Below are 14,935 nucleotides of genomic sequence, written 5' to 3'. Positions count from 1 at the left end.
CTTCTCAGCATGTCCTGCTGATTTTTCCACCCTGGAGCAAAGCCACTCCTTTTCAGTGACTCCCTGCTTGGTTCATAAAAGCATTGGGAAGGATGGGGAGATTTTCGGTGGCCTTAGGGGAGACAAGAAGTCTAGTATGGTTCTTCTCCCTATTGATCAGACCCTCCAGATAAGACCTTCCTCTGACAGCTATTGCCTTGCTTGTCCATTTTTCCTCCAAAATCCCTTTGCAACGACTGTAGCCGGCTGCTGCCTTCAGCGGTTCAGCTCACGCTCGCATCTGCCATTTTTATAAATAAATGATGAGTGGATTGATTAGTCACTTCCCTCCGACTCCAGGCCTCTCACCCCCGACCGTTTGTTGGCTGTAATGGAAACTTCTCCAAACTCTTCTAGACGGTACCAGAGCGCCATTCCCCTTGGGATGAGGTGGGAGTGTTTAAGCATCAGAAAAGTCTCTCCTTCATATTTTTCCCCACCTTGCTTAGACGTAGGGCTGGTTTTATCCTTGCTCACCCACGCACCCATGGGGTCCCACTCCAGACCACTGAAGTGGGGTGAAGAGGAGGTGTTAGTGGGATGGATGCGCCCCGTCTGGGGTCCCCGCTGATGGGTCGTGGCCAGGGTGGGGGGTACATTGAGGTAGGGTCATGGCCACAAGCCAGCCCCATGCACCACAGGGAAGGATGCTCTGCCTCTTTCCTCCCCCCTGCAAGGTCTTGGGCAAGTCCCTTCGGCACAGACCCTCCAAGACAAAGGGCTTGGTGTCCTGCGGGTGCTTTAAAAACTCCATCCCCCTGCAGCGTGTCACTGCCCCTGGTTACCTACAAGGTGGTTTTATTCTGGATTAGAGGGAGTGATTACTGGGGTGTCTCTCCCCATTAACCCCTCCCCTGTTGCGAAATGTGCTTGCTGGGGGAGAAAGGAGGAAGGGGCGAAGCCAGCAGCCCCTACCTCTGTCCCCTGCCTCCCTGTGCCAGGTTTGTACCCTTCTCGGTGTGGTACACCGGCAGCTGCATCCCCCTATTTAGAGGAAATCTATAAACCACTTTGTACAGAGTGAACCCACCAGCCTTCCAGCAGCCTTCTGCGGAAAATTGATCAGCCAAGGGTTTAATCCTGGTGTTTTCCTTTTTTGCCCCCTTTCTCTCTCTTTCTCTGTTTTCCTGAAGCCACCTGGGCAGCCCTCAGCACCCAGCACCCTGCGGGCTCCATCCTACTCCCATCTCTTGTGCAGCAGCACAAAGCCCCACAGCCAATGCCCCGGTTCTCAGGGGGCTGCCCCCATCACCCCGGGGGTTCTGGGATTCTGTTTGAGCCTGTTCAGTGGCCAAGGTCCCATGAAGCTGGTTCCTGAGCTGCCTGTGGGCTCCACTGCACTGGCCGCGCTCCCAGGGCTGAAAGAGGATGACATTCCCCCATGGGGTTCTTCTGTCCATACAGACTGGTAAAATCTCCCCAGTGCACGGAGATTTCCCTCTCTCTTTATTTCCAGAGGTGGAGAGAGCAACGAAAAGCTGGGAAACCATCCTCAGCTGATCTGCACATCGGTGCTTAGTCCCTCTGCACGCTCTCCTTCCCCTTTGCAGGCTCCAGAGTTTCTGGAGATGGGTGGGATAAGCCAACCAGGCAAAGCCTGCAATGCCAAAGAGGTTGTAGATCTTGCCATCAATGTCAGAGGAAGGAGCAAACCCTGCCCAGATGATCTGAACCTGCACCTGCACTCAGCAAACCCCACATCTGCCCAGGACCCACCACAGCTGCTTTGGCTGCAGGGGCTGGGGCAGAGATTAGAGCCATTCCTGAGCAGGAGCTGGGGGAATGTTGATTTTTTTTTCACAGAAAAATGATGACTCATTGACTGAATGCCTTTGTTGTTGTTGTTGTTGTTGTTGTAGTGGGAAACATACTGTTTTGATTAATATCTTGGCTTGGGAACGTAGATGCGGGAGAAGATTTGGAGTTTTCGAAGCATCCCATCGGGAAAAGAAAAACTCTTTTGTTTCAAATGTTCAGTTGATTGGGAAAAGTGAAACACTTGGCTTAAGAGCAACACTCATTCAAATATTCAAACTGCAAATTTTTTTTGGTGACCCAAACTCTTCATTTACTCTAATTCTGGGGAGGAAAACCAACCAACCCCCACAAAGTGCCTCCAGAGGTGCGGAAGCTGTTTCCAGCCCAGAAATTGTCTTTAAAAGAAGGATGACAGGGTCAGGCTCTGTGGAGGTACCTTGAAGCTGTTTTTTGTCCAGGGATGGTCCCAGCACCGCTGCGGCGATGGAGCTGTAGATCTGAGCCGCTGGTGGTGGCTGGTCCCTCCTGCCTGGGTGACAGCTTGGTGGGACTTCGAGCAAGGGCTGGAGCCAGCAGTAAAAACCCTCCTGGAATTTTTTTTTTTCCCACATTTTCACCGAGGATGATGAAGGGATTTGCAACCAGAGCCTCTCCAGGAGGAGGACCGACAGCACGATGAGCATGTCTTCACCCGCACGGGCTGGTGCAGAGAGAAATGCAAGAGCGAAAGGCACTCGGCGTGTTTAAAACTGCTCTTGCAAAGCTGGAAACCCCCAAACCTGGTCAAACCCACAGCATCTCCAGGAGGAAAATGCTCAAGAGTTTCAGCAGCCGAGTGCATCCCCAAAGGGGATGGGAGGCAGAGCCTTGGGGGGATGTAGGTTCACTGTGCGTGGGGAGGGGACGGACAAGGTGGCCAGCCAGGGACATGTCAGCTGAGGAGGCAGGAGCACCAGGGCTCTGCAGACACAGTGGCAATAATTGCTCCGAGCCATTACCTACGGGAAGGAATGCAAAATACCAAAGTGATGCTGAAGCTGAAGGAGACGCTCAGGCACGCAGCAGCTTCCCAGGGACGTGCTGTTCTCCTACACGTTGCAAATAAAAAGAAAATAAAACCAGCGTCAGCATGAGGTTTGTCCCTGGAGGGGATCCCTGATTCCTGCAGTGGGCTCCCAGATGCTCCCAATCCATTGGGATTAGGTGAATATTGCCAGTAGCTGCCCCTCATGCCTGGGCTGGATGCTGCACCGGGAGACGGGAGCTGGCACTGGGCCAAAAGTGATTTTCCTGCCAGCCATTGTTTTCTTGTTTTCCAGGTGGAGAGCCGAGCGCAGGGAGCTGCAGACCGGAGCAGAGGGGATTTGCTGATCGGTTTTTTTTTGGCAATCATAAATTCAGGTGAAATTCCACTGAGGTTTTGAGCCAGGGGAAGGCAGCGGAGGAGAGGGGAGGGGAGCGCCAGCAGTTGAACCATCTCCTTTGGATACTCCTTTCAATAAAACCTTCACTGCTTTCCTAGAGTGGAAATACCTCCCTTTCTGAACTGCCCTGGTTTTGGAAGGGCAGAAAGGCTTGGGTATTTGCTCCTTACCAAGATAAAAATATTTTTTTTTCCCTTGGGACTACCTGCCCCAGCGTACACACAGCCAGACGCCCCATCCTGTCCCCCCTGCCACCCTCCCCGTGCTCCATCCCCAGCTCGCCCCCCACCATAGGGCTGTCCCCCAAGCCGGGGACTCTGCTCGGGTTCATCTTCTTGAAGTTCAGCTCTAGACATCTTGGTGCTATTTAAATATTTACAACAGACGGTGGTAAAAAAGATTGAAACATGAATTATTCACAGCTTCGCTTTTATCTTGGCAGGGGCCGTTGTATTTAGCAGGGAGGATTCCTCTGGCGGAGGGAGGGGCCGTGGCTGGGAAAGTGGGGAAGGAGGGAGGGTCTGGGGGTGGCTGGGGGGAGATCAAGTGGGCACATATGGGGCACAGGGAGATGAACCTGGTACCAAGGCCAGATGTATTTTTTCCTCCTGGCGCATCTCTCGGAGTGGCACGGGGCTGGTGCCCCAGGACGATGCGCTGGCACCCGGCTGGAGGTCCCTGGGTGGGAGATGCTCTAGGACCGGGTACGGCTGTAAGTCCTGGCTCCAGGCTTGTCCCCAAGCTTGTGTGTCCCTGTGCCTCAGCAAGGTGGGGGGTGGGGGGTCAGAAGCATCCCACTGAGCTGCCGTCACTTTGGGCATCCCTGGCACCAGGCGGTTTTGCAACCCAGCCTGCATGGCTCGGAAGGGAGCGGTTTTCTGCAGGTAACTGCTGACCTAAGTGGTTTCTGCAAGGAATGTGCTGCAAATCCGCAAGGAATGTGCTGCAAAACCCTCCGTGCTCCTGGTCACCCCCGAGCAATTTACCCCAAGGATGCTCGAGCAATTTACCCCAAGGATGCTCCTGGAAAGCGTAAGGCAACCCCCTGCAAGACACTTTTTCTGGGGACTCAAAGGCTTCAGTCACACCCTCGAGGCAAAAATAAGTGTTTAAAACCTCAGCTGCACAAGGGGGATGGAAAATCCTCTTTGCTTTTTGTCCCTGGCAGCTTCTCCCCATCAGGACTGACTCCCACCAGCCTGCGGATGAATTTTGACACCGTTTTGGATCTAAAGGGGAGCAGGTGACGTAAACTGGAGTCGGTTTTTGGAGGGGAGGAGTGGGGGAGAAACACACTGGGGAAAAAAAACCCAACCCACAGCCCTGTGCCTCCTTTCTCTGGAATCAGGGCTTCTTCTCAAGCTGGTGGCATCTTGTTTGCAGCCAAATAAGCCTGAGCCCAGTGCCAGACTAGTCTCACCAGTATGGCCATGCAGGAGAAGCCAGGAGCATCCTGCCTGCGATGGCAGCGCCTGACCCAGCAGCCCAGCACGGCAGGATGATGCCCTGTGCGGGGGGAGGGGGCCAGCACCTGCTTTGCACCAGGACACCCCTGGCCCTCAACCCCACCGACCCCCACGGCGGGAGGATCTGGCCTTTTCCACCTTCCCAGGCTGTTGCGTTTTCTTTGCCTGCAGCGGGAGGTGCGGAGCGAGGCTGGTGGGTTTGCAGCTCTCTTTCCTTCGCCATCCCTGGCGAGAGCGAAATGAAAATGGGGTTTTATAGCTCCTGCCTCCCCGCGGAGGCTGCAAAGCCTTCACCGAGCGGCACCAGGGGAGCGGGTGGCCAAGCGGCAGCTCGGAGCAGGATCGGGCCCCGTGGGGCTGCCAGCCGGTCTCTCCTGCCAGTCTGCCCAGTGTCAAGCACCGGAGGCTTTTCCTAAATGATGCTTTCCCATTTTTCAGCCTAAAAACTTCCCTTCTGAGCCATCCCTGACCTGGGGGCCAGCCTGACTTGCTGGGAATACCCCGTGTTACCCCCTTCGCTGGGGATGTGGCCCCTCGACTCCACAGCTGCAGCTGGGGGGGGGGGGGGTTGCACCCTTTTGCCCCCAGGCTCAGCTCCCACGGCCCCACACCGGCAGAGCAATCCCTCTGTGCCTCAGTTTCCCCATACCCGAAACAACCACCATAGAAAGTTCTGGAGGATCAGTTTTGGAACTGATGGCAACACGGGGTATTTTTAGCTTTTCCTGGGAGGGTTTTTCCTTGTGTACATCCCCAGGGAGGAATTAAGGGCCAGGCAAGGGAGCACCTGGATGCCCGCACCCCGAAACCTGGGTGCTCTTACGGAGCAGCACCAGTTGCATGCACGGTTAGGGACTCAGCACCATCAGCCTGCAAATGGAGCATGCCCTGGGGTTTTTGCAGGTGGGAAAATCTGAGTTTCCCTGAGTGGGCACATACTATCACTGGCACTTCCCGAAGAGGTTATTCAGCCATTAAAAAAAAAAAGAAAATAAAAATTTAAATGATTGTGCATAATGAATCCCATGGAGATATCCCAGCACAGGCTGTGTTGTGCCAATGGGGTGGGAGAGTGGGATCATTCCCACTTAGCAGACGGAGAAATGAGGTGTGAGGAGCTCATTCGAGGAGGAGAGAAATTCAGAAGGTTACACCGAGTGTTTGCCCAGCCTTGTAATTAAGGGCTATCCATTCCCTGGGAAAGACCCATAATTATTTCCTTGCTCCCGGAGGAGAATTAGTCATTGTTGGCTCCAAAAAAGATATTTCTTATTTTGTCCTTCTCATCGCCAGCGAGGATGGGGGAATGCCCAGGCAGCTGCCCGAGAGCTGTCCCTGTCCCTGTGCCCAATTCAGAGGCAGCTCCAGGGAGATGTGGGTGGGATTTCATGGGGCTCCCCCAATGCCCACCCCCCACCCCCCCCAAAAGGCAACCTCTGGCTAGCCAAATTTCAGCCCCTCCTCAGGCTTTCAGCACGCTACATCACAGCTCTGTCCCAGCCAGGATTTCCTGGGGGAACAGCTTTAATATTTTGCTTGAAGTCTTTTCTAAGAATCCCCCCGGCTCTGGGGGATGGTGGCAGGTTGCAGGGCTGAGCGGGGTCGTGGGCTGCTATCGCAGCAGGTCATGTCAGGGTGAAAAGGAGTGTTTCTCCTTAATCCCAGCAAAGAAGGCCAGTGCTGGAGAGTGGACAATGCATGGAGCTGTTGGGAATTGCCTCTGGAGGCTCCCCAAGGTTTAGCTCTCCGAGGGGTGCAGCACATCTTGCAGTTTTATGGGTGCAAACGGAGGCTCATCTACCCCCAGGATCCTCCAGGATCATCCACATCAGCTGCCTGTGGAAGATAGGGAAGGGGACAGTATCTCCAGACATTTCCCACATCACATCTCCAGGGATGCGCGCCCTGGGGACAGCGCTGCAGAGCCCTGCCTGGTTCTGTGACGATTTGTCCCTGCGTGTGATGTGGGGGGCAGAGAGGATGGGCGAACCCTCAGCTACGGTCCAGCATCTTCCAGCGATGGTCCTGCATCTCCCTGCGATGGTCCAGCATCTTCCAGCGATGGTCCAGCATCTTCATCGCTCCTTTTCACCCTCTCAGCAAAGCAGTGGGGAACAGGGAGGGAGGGTGCTGCAACCAGCACCACATCTAGGGTCAGACAGGGTGCCCAACATCATGGGTGCTGATCACTTCCAAGATCCTTTTCCTTCCTATTCCCTGCCCAATTCCCAGATTTTCATCCAGATTTTCAGCCCAACCGGCACATCTGGTACCAACCAGCAGGAAAAGCTGCTCGTTAGCATCATCGGGGAGCTGCAGCCTCCCAAAGCTGTGGGCTAACTGGGCACCTGGGGGCTGAGGCTGATAATCTGGTGAACAGCTCCACCTGCCTGAGGTTACAAAAGGACCTTTGGCAAAGGCAAACCAGTCTGGGACCGTTGCTGGGGCTGCTGGTCTTACTGGGACAGCCAGATGTATGCTGGTCTTGGGTAAAAGCAGGTGAGCAAGGCTAGGCAGAGCTTGGAGGGGAGCAGGGCTTGTGTTTAGAGATTTAGACAGAAATAAAACCCAAGCTGAGACTATTTGAGGGTGAGGACCCGTATTTCGCATGCAGCAGTGCTGTGGCTGTTGTGACAGCTTTCTGGCAGCTCCTGTTCACATCGTCCTCCCCTGCGGGATCTGGGGAGGGAGAAGAGGTTTTGCTCATGGAAAGGATGAGGAGAGGTGGGTTTCTGTGGGTTGTTTTGTTTTATGCCAGGGAATTTTGCTGACTTGTCTCAGGGCACACGCTGTGGAAGCGGGGGTGCGGTGCTGCCTGCTGAGCTGGCAGGAGCAGGAGGGTTGGGGGGATGGAGGGGACCTTGCTAGGGCAGCAGTGAGAAACCAGCCCCCAGGAGCCTCCTGGAGTTAGGAGCAAACAGCTTGTTTATATTTTTTTCAAATGCTTATTTTTAGTATTTTACTCCAGGAAGGCTGTGGGGTACAAAGGCCATTGGGCTGATGAATATATTGATGTCCAAGAGCTCCTGGTGAGTGTATCTGTGTTTAAGAATGTCTAAGCGTAACCTCTCCCTGCTCAAGGGACTATATGAAGGTGCCAAGTGGGTGGGTTTTCCCTTTTTTTACCCCAAAGTGGGTAAATTTTGCAGAGAGCCCTTGTACCCCTTAATTTCCAGGAGCATCCCTGCACCGAGGCAGGCTTACGGCAGCTGAGGACCCACAGTAGGTTTCTAAACATCACATTGGGGATGGAAAAAGGAAAGAATGAATGAAGGGGAGCGAAGGGGCTTCTGTCTGTCAGGTCTTTTCCCATCACTTCTGCTCACTTGTGCTCAGCCACGGAGGGGACTTACGGAGCAGGATGTGACAGGTCATCACACCGATTTGCCAAGCTCTGGGATTTCTCTGAGAACTGGGTTTTGGATGGCAAGAGCTGAGCCTGGGGAAAGAAAACAGCATTTAAGGAGGATGCTGGAAAGCCTCACCTCCACCAGACTGTTCCTGAACCATATCTTTGCCCTTTGTGTCCAGCATCTCATCTCCATCATAGGAATGAAGTTTCGTGATCGAACGTGTAGTTGTCACCAAGGAGAGGGCCGGCCTTTCTCCCAGCTCTGGCACGAGCCCACCTGAGCTCTGAACCAGCAGAGAGGTGAGGGTTTTTGCAGCAGGTGAGCAAGCTGGGGGGGCTGGGAGAGGGGAAACAGGACCTTCCAGCACCTTCAGCAACCTGGCTGATGCAGGCATTGGTATCCATCACCATGCTCTCCCCCTGGCCTGGAGGAGCGGGGCTCAGAAAACACTTGCTATGGGACAAACCTGGCTTTTCATCCCAGGGATGTATGATTTTTAGAGGAATATATGTAGATGTGAGGTCCAGAATATGAAACAGCTGCGAACCAACCTCTTATTTGAGCTCCTGAGAGCTGGTGCCTAAACCCCTGCGGCATTTTGATCCCAGGTCCCTAAATACGGTGGTGTTTGTTAGCAGTAGGGTCCCTCCCTGTATTCCTGCCTCCCCAGAGTGAGAAGCATCACCAGGAGCCTGGTGCATGAGTGGGGCCTGGCAGGCTTCTAGCTCTACTTTCACCTAAACCCCTCAGCTTTTTAATTACAGACAAGAAATTACCTTGGCAGCCTGCGCCAGCCCCTCTGTGGTGGGCAGGTCTCACCTTTGGGGTCAGGTAACCGCAGCTTGGGGTTAGGAATATGCGTTGACATGCACGAAACAGCTTGAATACCTGTTCCTATGTAATTATACCCATATGCATATTGATATGTCAGTGTTTACATTCTGTTTTTTCTCTCTATAGGTGTGCAGGTAGAGGAATATATGCACGTGCTTCATCCCCTTCCCTAGGGAGCAGTGGCACCAGTGGAGGCAGCTCGCTCTACACCTTCCCAATCAGCCCAGTAAGTCTTGTTTTCATCTGAGGTGCAAGTTTTCCCCCAAAAGACCAATTTTTTTAGTCCCTAGGCTCAGCCTTTCTTGCAGCACATCCCTGCTCCCCCCCACACGCCCCCAAGAGGCTGTTGGAGCTGAGACCTGCTGCAGCCCACATCCCACTCAGCATCTCAGCGCGGTGGCTTTACCCGTATCTGTGACTGGATGGGGGTTTGCCCCTGGGAATAGCCTTGCCCCCCCCCTCAAACCCTGCTGTGTGTGTCGGAATGGGTGGGGTTTAATAGCGAAGAGGGCAACTAGAGCCCTTAAAATCCCCCCCCGGTGTGCCCATAGGTAGCGCATCCTGAAATAAAACATGTGCACCACTGTCCTCTTCTGGCTGGACCTCTTACATCCCAGCCGCTGCAGGACCGTTTGGGTTTTGGGGGTAAATTTGCCATGTGCCATCGCTCCCAGATGGGACTTGAGGAGGGGGTGGGGGGCTGACTTCAGCAGCACAGCCCTGGGTTTGGGCAGGGAGGGAGGGGGCTGGACACAGCCACGGGGTCCTGGAGACCATGGGGTGCACTGGTGGGTTGTCTCCCATCCTGGTGAGGTTTAAATAAATGCTGTGGCATGCTGTAAAAAATAATGTCTTGCTTTAAGCTGCCATATTTCCATCCCCCAGACAGGGGCACTCTTGGATTTATTTCCTGGTATAAGCTATTTTCATCTTTTTTGGTTTATGGTCCGCTAGAACTTCTCCAGGAGGGGCACAAATTCCCCTGCGAGGTAAATTTAAGATTACTGACAGTAACTTTAATTTTCTTGGTCATTTTTTTTTTTTTTTCAGAGCCAGCCTTATGCAGCGAGACCCAGTAACCACAGAGCAGACAGAAACCGCTGCTTTGGAGACACCAGCAAGCGGTTCCCAATGTCACCAGGCTTTGGCTGCCGCAGGGACCACATCTGGAGACTGGGATGGAGTAACCCGCAGAGGCAGAGCTGCTCCCTGTGGGTGCTGAGTGGGGGGAGCAGCCCCCCACCCCCCTCACCACCCAGTGCAAAGGCATGTTGTGGCATCTCAGCCCTCCTGTGTGCTCTGTGCCTCAGTTTCCCCATATATAACTGCACGTTGCACAGGGGTTTGAGGCAATAAAGTGATGCCGTGCTCGGCCTTTTGACTCTGTAAAGGCGGGATATCTGCTTGGGATGGGAGTTGCCTTATCCTCGTCTCCTGCACTTCGCAGGAGGGAGCCTTCCCCTCTGGTGAGCTGGTTACAGGGCACCGGAGCTGTCCCCTCGCCTTCCTCCTGGTTGTCCCCATCGTGTGCAGGGAGGAGAAAGGACCTAGCAGAGGTCCTAATCCCAGGCTTTCCCCCTTGTTCCTCCCTCTTCCCTAGTTTTCAGGGGCACCGAAGAGGAAGCATTTCATTACCACCCGCTGCAGCCTTTTATTTTCCATCCGTGTCTCTCTCTTTCCCTGCTTGCCTAAGAAGAAGCCATCTCCCCCTCCTTTGCTTCACTGCTCACCCCAAACTGTGGCACAGCCACATCTCCATCCCTGCGTCGGTCCAGCGGCAGAGACAAGGTGGGGGAGCACATCTCCTCCTCCCTTCGCTGTGGATTTGAGGTGGGGGGTTCTCCCCCTCTGCTCTGGTGAGACCCCCCTGCAGTACAGCATCCAGCTCTGGGGCCACCAACATAAGGGGGACATGGACCTGTCAGAGCAAGTCCAGAGGAGGCCACAAAGATGCTCAGAGGGCTGGGACACCTGTAAAGACAGGCTGGAAGAGTTGGGGTTGTCCAGCCTGGAGAAGAGCAGGCTCTGGGGAGACCTCCCAGTTCCTAATGGGGTTTGCAAGAAAGGTGGGGAGGGACTTTTTAGCAGGACCTGATGCAATAGGACAGGGGGTCATGGTGTTAAACTAAGAGGGAATCAGACTAGATGTAAGGAAGAAATTTTTTATGATGAGGGTGGCAAGGCACTGGCACAGGGTGCCCAGAGGTGGTAGATGCCCCATCCCTGGAACCATTCAAGCACAGGTTGGATGGAGCTTTGAGCAACCTGATCTGGTGGAAGATGTCACTGCCTGTGGCAGGGAGCTTGGACTGGATGGCCTTGAAAGGTCCCTTCCAACCCAAACTGTTCCACGATTCCCCATCCTTTGGCTGAAAGAAAACAGGCAAGGAACGGCCCCTTCCTGGCGGAGGCTGCTGGGGGTTAAGTGCTGGAGAGGGATGCTTTGTCATCCTTCGTGGATGCTGGGGTGAGATGCTGCTCTCCCCAGGGAGGAAGCAACGGTGTGAGCAGAGATGTGCTGTGGTGAGAGTTTCTTATTACTGATACAGAATAGCCTGATTTCGGTGACCAGGAGCTGCCGTGACGTGGGTTAGGGTTATGCAAACCCGTCAAGAAGGTGACAGGCGTGGAACAGGAGCTGGCAGCATCACGTTGGGCAATGGAGGCCCACAGGGTGGAACTTCATCGGGGTCAGCGTGGGGTCTGGGGTGATTAGTGACGGTGGATATAGCCAGCCTGATGAGGGGGTGGGGATCAGATTGCCCAGCACCGCCCAGGCACGAGGGATAGCATAGCACGGCCTAGTGAAATCAGAGTGGGCAGTGAAAGCGATAACGAACAATTAGAGAAGGGGGGGATTGCTGGGCGAAGGGGGCCTCGGGGTGCAGGGACAGTGATGGTGGGGCCATCATCTGTGGGCTGAAGATCTGGTCCAGGGGCTGGGATGCTGCTCCTGGCTTTGCCCTAACTGCTCTTCGCCTGCTCTGTGTGTTGGGGATGGGGCTGTACTGCAGCTCTGCCTGAGACCCCAACTCAAAGCCATACGGGGGGGTTGGCCCTTAGGAGCATCCCTTATTTTCTGTGCTCCTCTTGCCGCTGGGGGCCAGCCCTGAAGCACAGGGGCATGGTAGGCTCCAAGATGTTTAAGAAAATGCTCGTTCCGACAGACTTTGGCTTCCTCTAAAGGTGCTGTGTGTGTGCTCAGGAGCAGCAGGTAGAGCTCAGGGTGGCACCGAGCCTGCCCACAATCCAGAAGGGAAAAGCGGCTCAGGACGGCAAGAGGGGAACTTGCTGCTCCTGTTGAGATGGGAGCGGGTGGCAGCCCTGGCCAAGCGGCTGCTTGAGCCCCCTGGCACGTTATCCCGGCTGGGGCTGCGCTGTCAGGCAGATCTGTGCCTTCCCAGGGATGGGAGCAGCGGCTGGACCAGGGACATCCCCAAACCTCCTCTTACCGAGTTACCCTCAACTTTCCCTTCTCCTGCTCTGGGTTCTTGGTGTGCTGGGGACCCCGAATCCTGAGTGCATAGAGCAGCCCCCCCTCTTTCTCCACGTGCCGTGCCATCTCCCAGCTCTCCCCTTCCCTCTCTGCTGCCAGGGACCTGCTGGAGCGTGGCGGGCGCTTGGCTGCCAGCACCACCGGCTGCTCCTGCCAGCGCTGGGCAGATGGCAGGCAGGGCAGGTCGCAGCCACGGGGAGAGGCTTTTGTTGTGCTGCCTGGAGCTTCTCGATCAGGTTCAGCATCTCCAGGGCATTGAGGGTGCTCTGGGAGTGGGAGCAGCACTGGTGTGATGGGGGAGTATCTGACCCTGCTCAGAGAGGGCTCAGGGTGGCTGGTGGTCCCTTGTCCTGCTCTGGGTGGATGCAGGTAGGTGGGACCCTAGGGAGAGGCTGGATTCAACACGACAGCTTGGAATCTTTCAGTGATGAGCAAACGCACACGAGTCCAGCAAAGTAGGAAAATAAAGGAAAAACCAAGTGGGACAGAAACCAGGGAGAAAGGAGGTGATGGAGATGGCAGGATGCAGTGAGGAGGAGGAAACACAATCCACCCAAGTGGGTACATAATTTATTTGCCCATTAGCTATTAATAAGGTGGCCTTTTGTATCAAGTCTCCTGACGTCCTTGTAACAACTTCAGGCCTTTCTGTGGAGCATCACCCTTTCTGGGTGTTCCTGTGCCACTTGCCATGCTAACATGATTCTTGATATGTCCCGTGCCTTCGTTACCACCATTCAGCTGAACGAGTAATTAATGAGATTCCCCATTACTGCAGTGTAACAGGAACCTCTGGGAAATACCCACGAGGCAGTACCATCTCCTAGGGATACTGGGCATGCATGGCTTTGGGTGGTGCTTGAAGGGGGAGGTAAGTCTTTGGGGCTTCCTTGTGAGTTGGGTTAAAGCAGAACGGCCAGGGTGATGACTTGGGCAAGCCATGGACCTCTCCTTCCACCACCTGCTGTCCATGGTTACGGCGAGGTTGGATGTGGTACCTGATACCAAGATGCAAATCAGCTCAGCATAGCAAGGAGATGTGGAGAAGACCCATCCATCCTGGTCAACAAACCCATGGCTACCCTGCAGCCTCCAGCATGCACCTTCCTCCCACCCTCCTCACCAAGCAGAAGATAGATGGGCTGAATCCATCCCATGTATTCTTGGGATAAAGATGACCAGGACACCATACCAGAGACTTGGAAGGACCCATCAGAGCAACCACAACCTTCTACAGCTGGTTCTCGGTGGCTCAGGGAACGAGGTAGGTCTTTGCTAATGGGAAGCCCCTTCCCCAGCATCACCTGATGCTGCTGCTCAGAGCTGAATGCAGGGCTGCTCTTGGCGTTTGCCCACAGCCTGGGATGCTCAGCCTCTCCTGGCCACCCCCTTGAAAGGCTCCCAGGGCCTCCCTGGGACACGGAAGGACCACACATCAACATTCCCCAAAATATCGGCTTTGTTTCCCTCAGGCATCACGCGGGGAAGAGCGGTGAGGCCAGGAGCCAAGGCTGAAGCCATGCAGCTCCTGCAGAGGCAGCGATGCCCTCGGTGGGACCCCCATCTGGGCAGGTCAGAGCTGCTGGTGCCTTTTAGTCTTGCAACGTGAACGTCGCTTCTTGAAACAGATGTTGCTGCCAGGTGGGAAGCTCTTCATACCAAGGTGCATCCCTCTCCCCACATCCCATTTGTCCCCATGGAGCAATGCTGGGGACAGATCTGCTCCCAAGTAATGAAGCTATCACCTGGGGGGGGGGTTCAGCTCGGCTGCTGAGCTTTTGGGGGTACACCCCGGCTCTCAGGGCTGGTTGCCAAAGGGTTTGGGGTTGTTACCCCCACATGTGAAGGTGCACCACAGCCTTGCTTGCAGCACCGCGTTTCTTCCCCGTGTTTCCTTTAAAGCCAAGGACAGCAAGGCGAGGTAGGGTTTCACAAGGGTATAGAATTTCCGAATCTGAGTCTTTCCTGAGACAAACTCTTTCTAATCCTTACCTGCGTGTCGGAGAGATGCAGGCGCTGGCCACGTCCCTGCCCACCCAAGAGACTCCTATTGCTTGAGGAAGGGCTGTAATTTAGCCTGGCCGAACGGGGCTGCAGGTGAGTGACCGGGTTTAATTTTATTTACGGTGCTTATAAAAGTTTGTGTAGCATTGGTGATAGAAATGTAAGTGGCCCCAACACCCGTGGAGAGTTCTCACCTGTATTAAGCCAGTCCTTTTATTTTACTTGATTATTGCTAGGATGTAGAAGAATCACCTGGTTGAAAATTATCACCTGGTTTCCATTTATCTCCAGCTAAAACAGCGCTTGGCTCATGGTTTTATACCAAGTTGTGCTGATACAGGATTTCTGGATGCTCTTGGGTTTGTGCCTGAACCCAGATACGCTCTGTGCTTTGAGCATTTACAGCCTTTGTTTCTCTTCCAAGTCTTAAATAAAGTAGTTACTCTTGGCTGTGATCTTTTTAATGGGTTTGAATGCTTTGCAAGGCTTCCATTAGAAAATCATCAACCGTTGCAATCTGCTTTATTGGAGCACATGCAAGACATGTCGAAGGCACTGAAA

The sequence above is a fragment of the Falco rusticolus genome, chromosome 17 (genome assembly GCF_015220075.1).
Source record: "Falco rusticolus isolate bFalRus1 chromosome 17, bFalRus1.pri, whole genome shotgun sequence".
Classification (NCBI taxonomy): domain Eukaryota; kingdom Metazoa; phylum Chordata; class Aves; order Falconiformes; family Falconidae; genus Falco; species Falco rusticolus.
Note: the sequence above shows the minus strand (reverse complement) of the source record.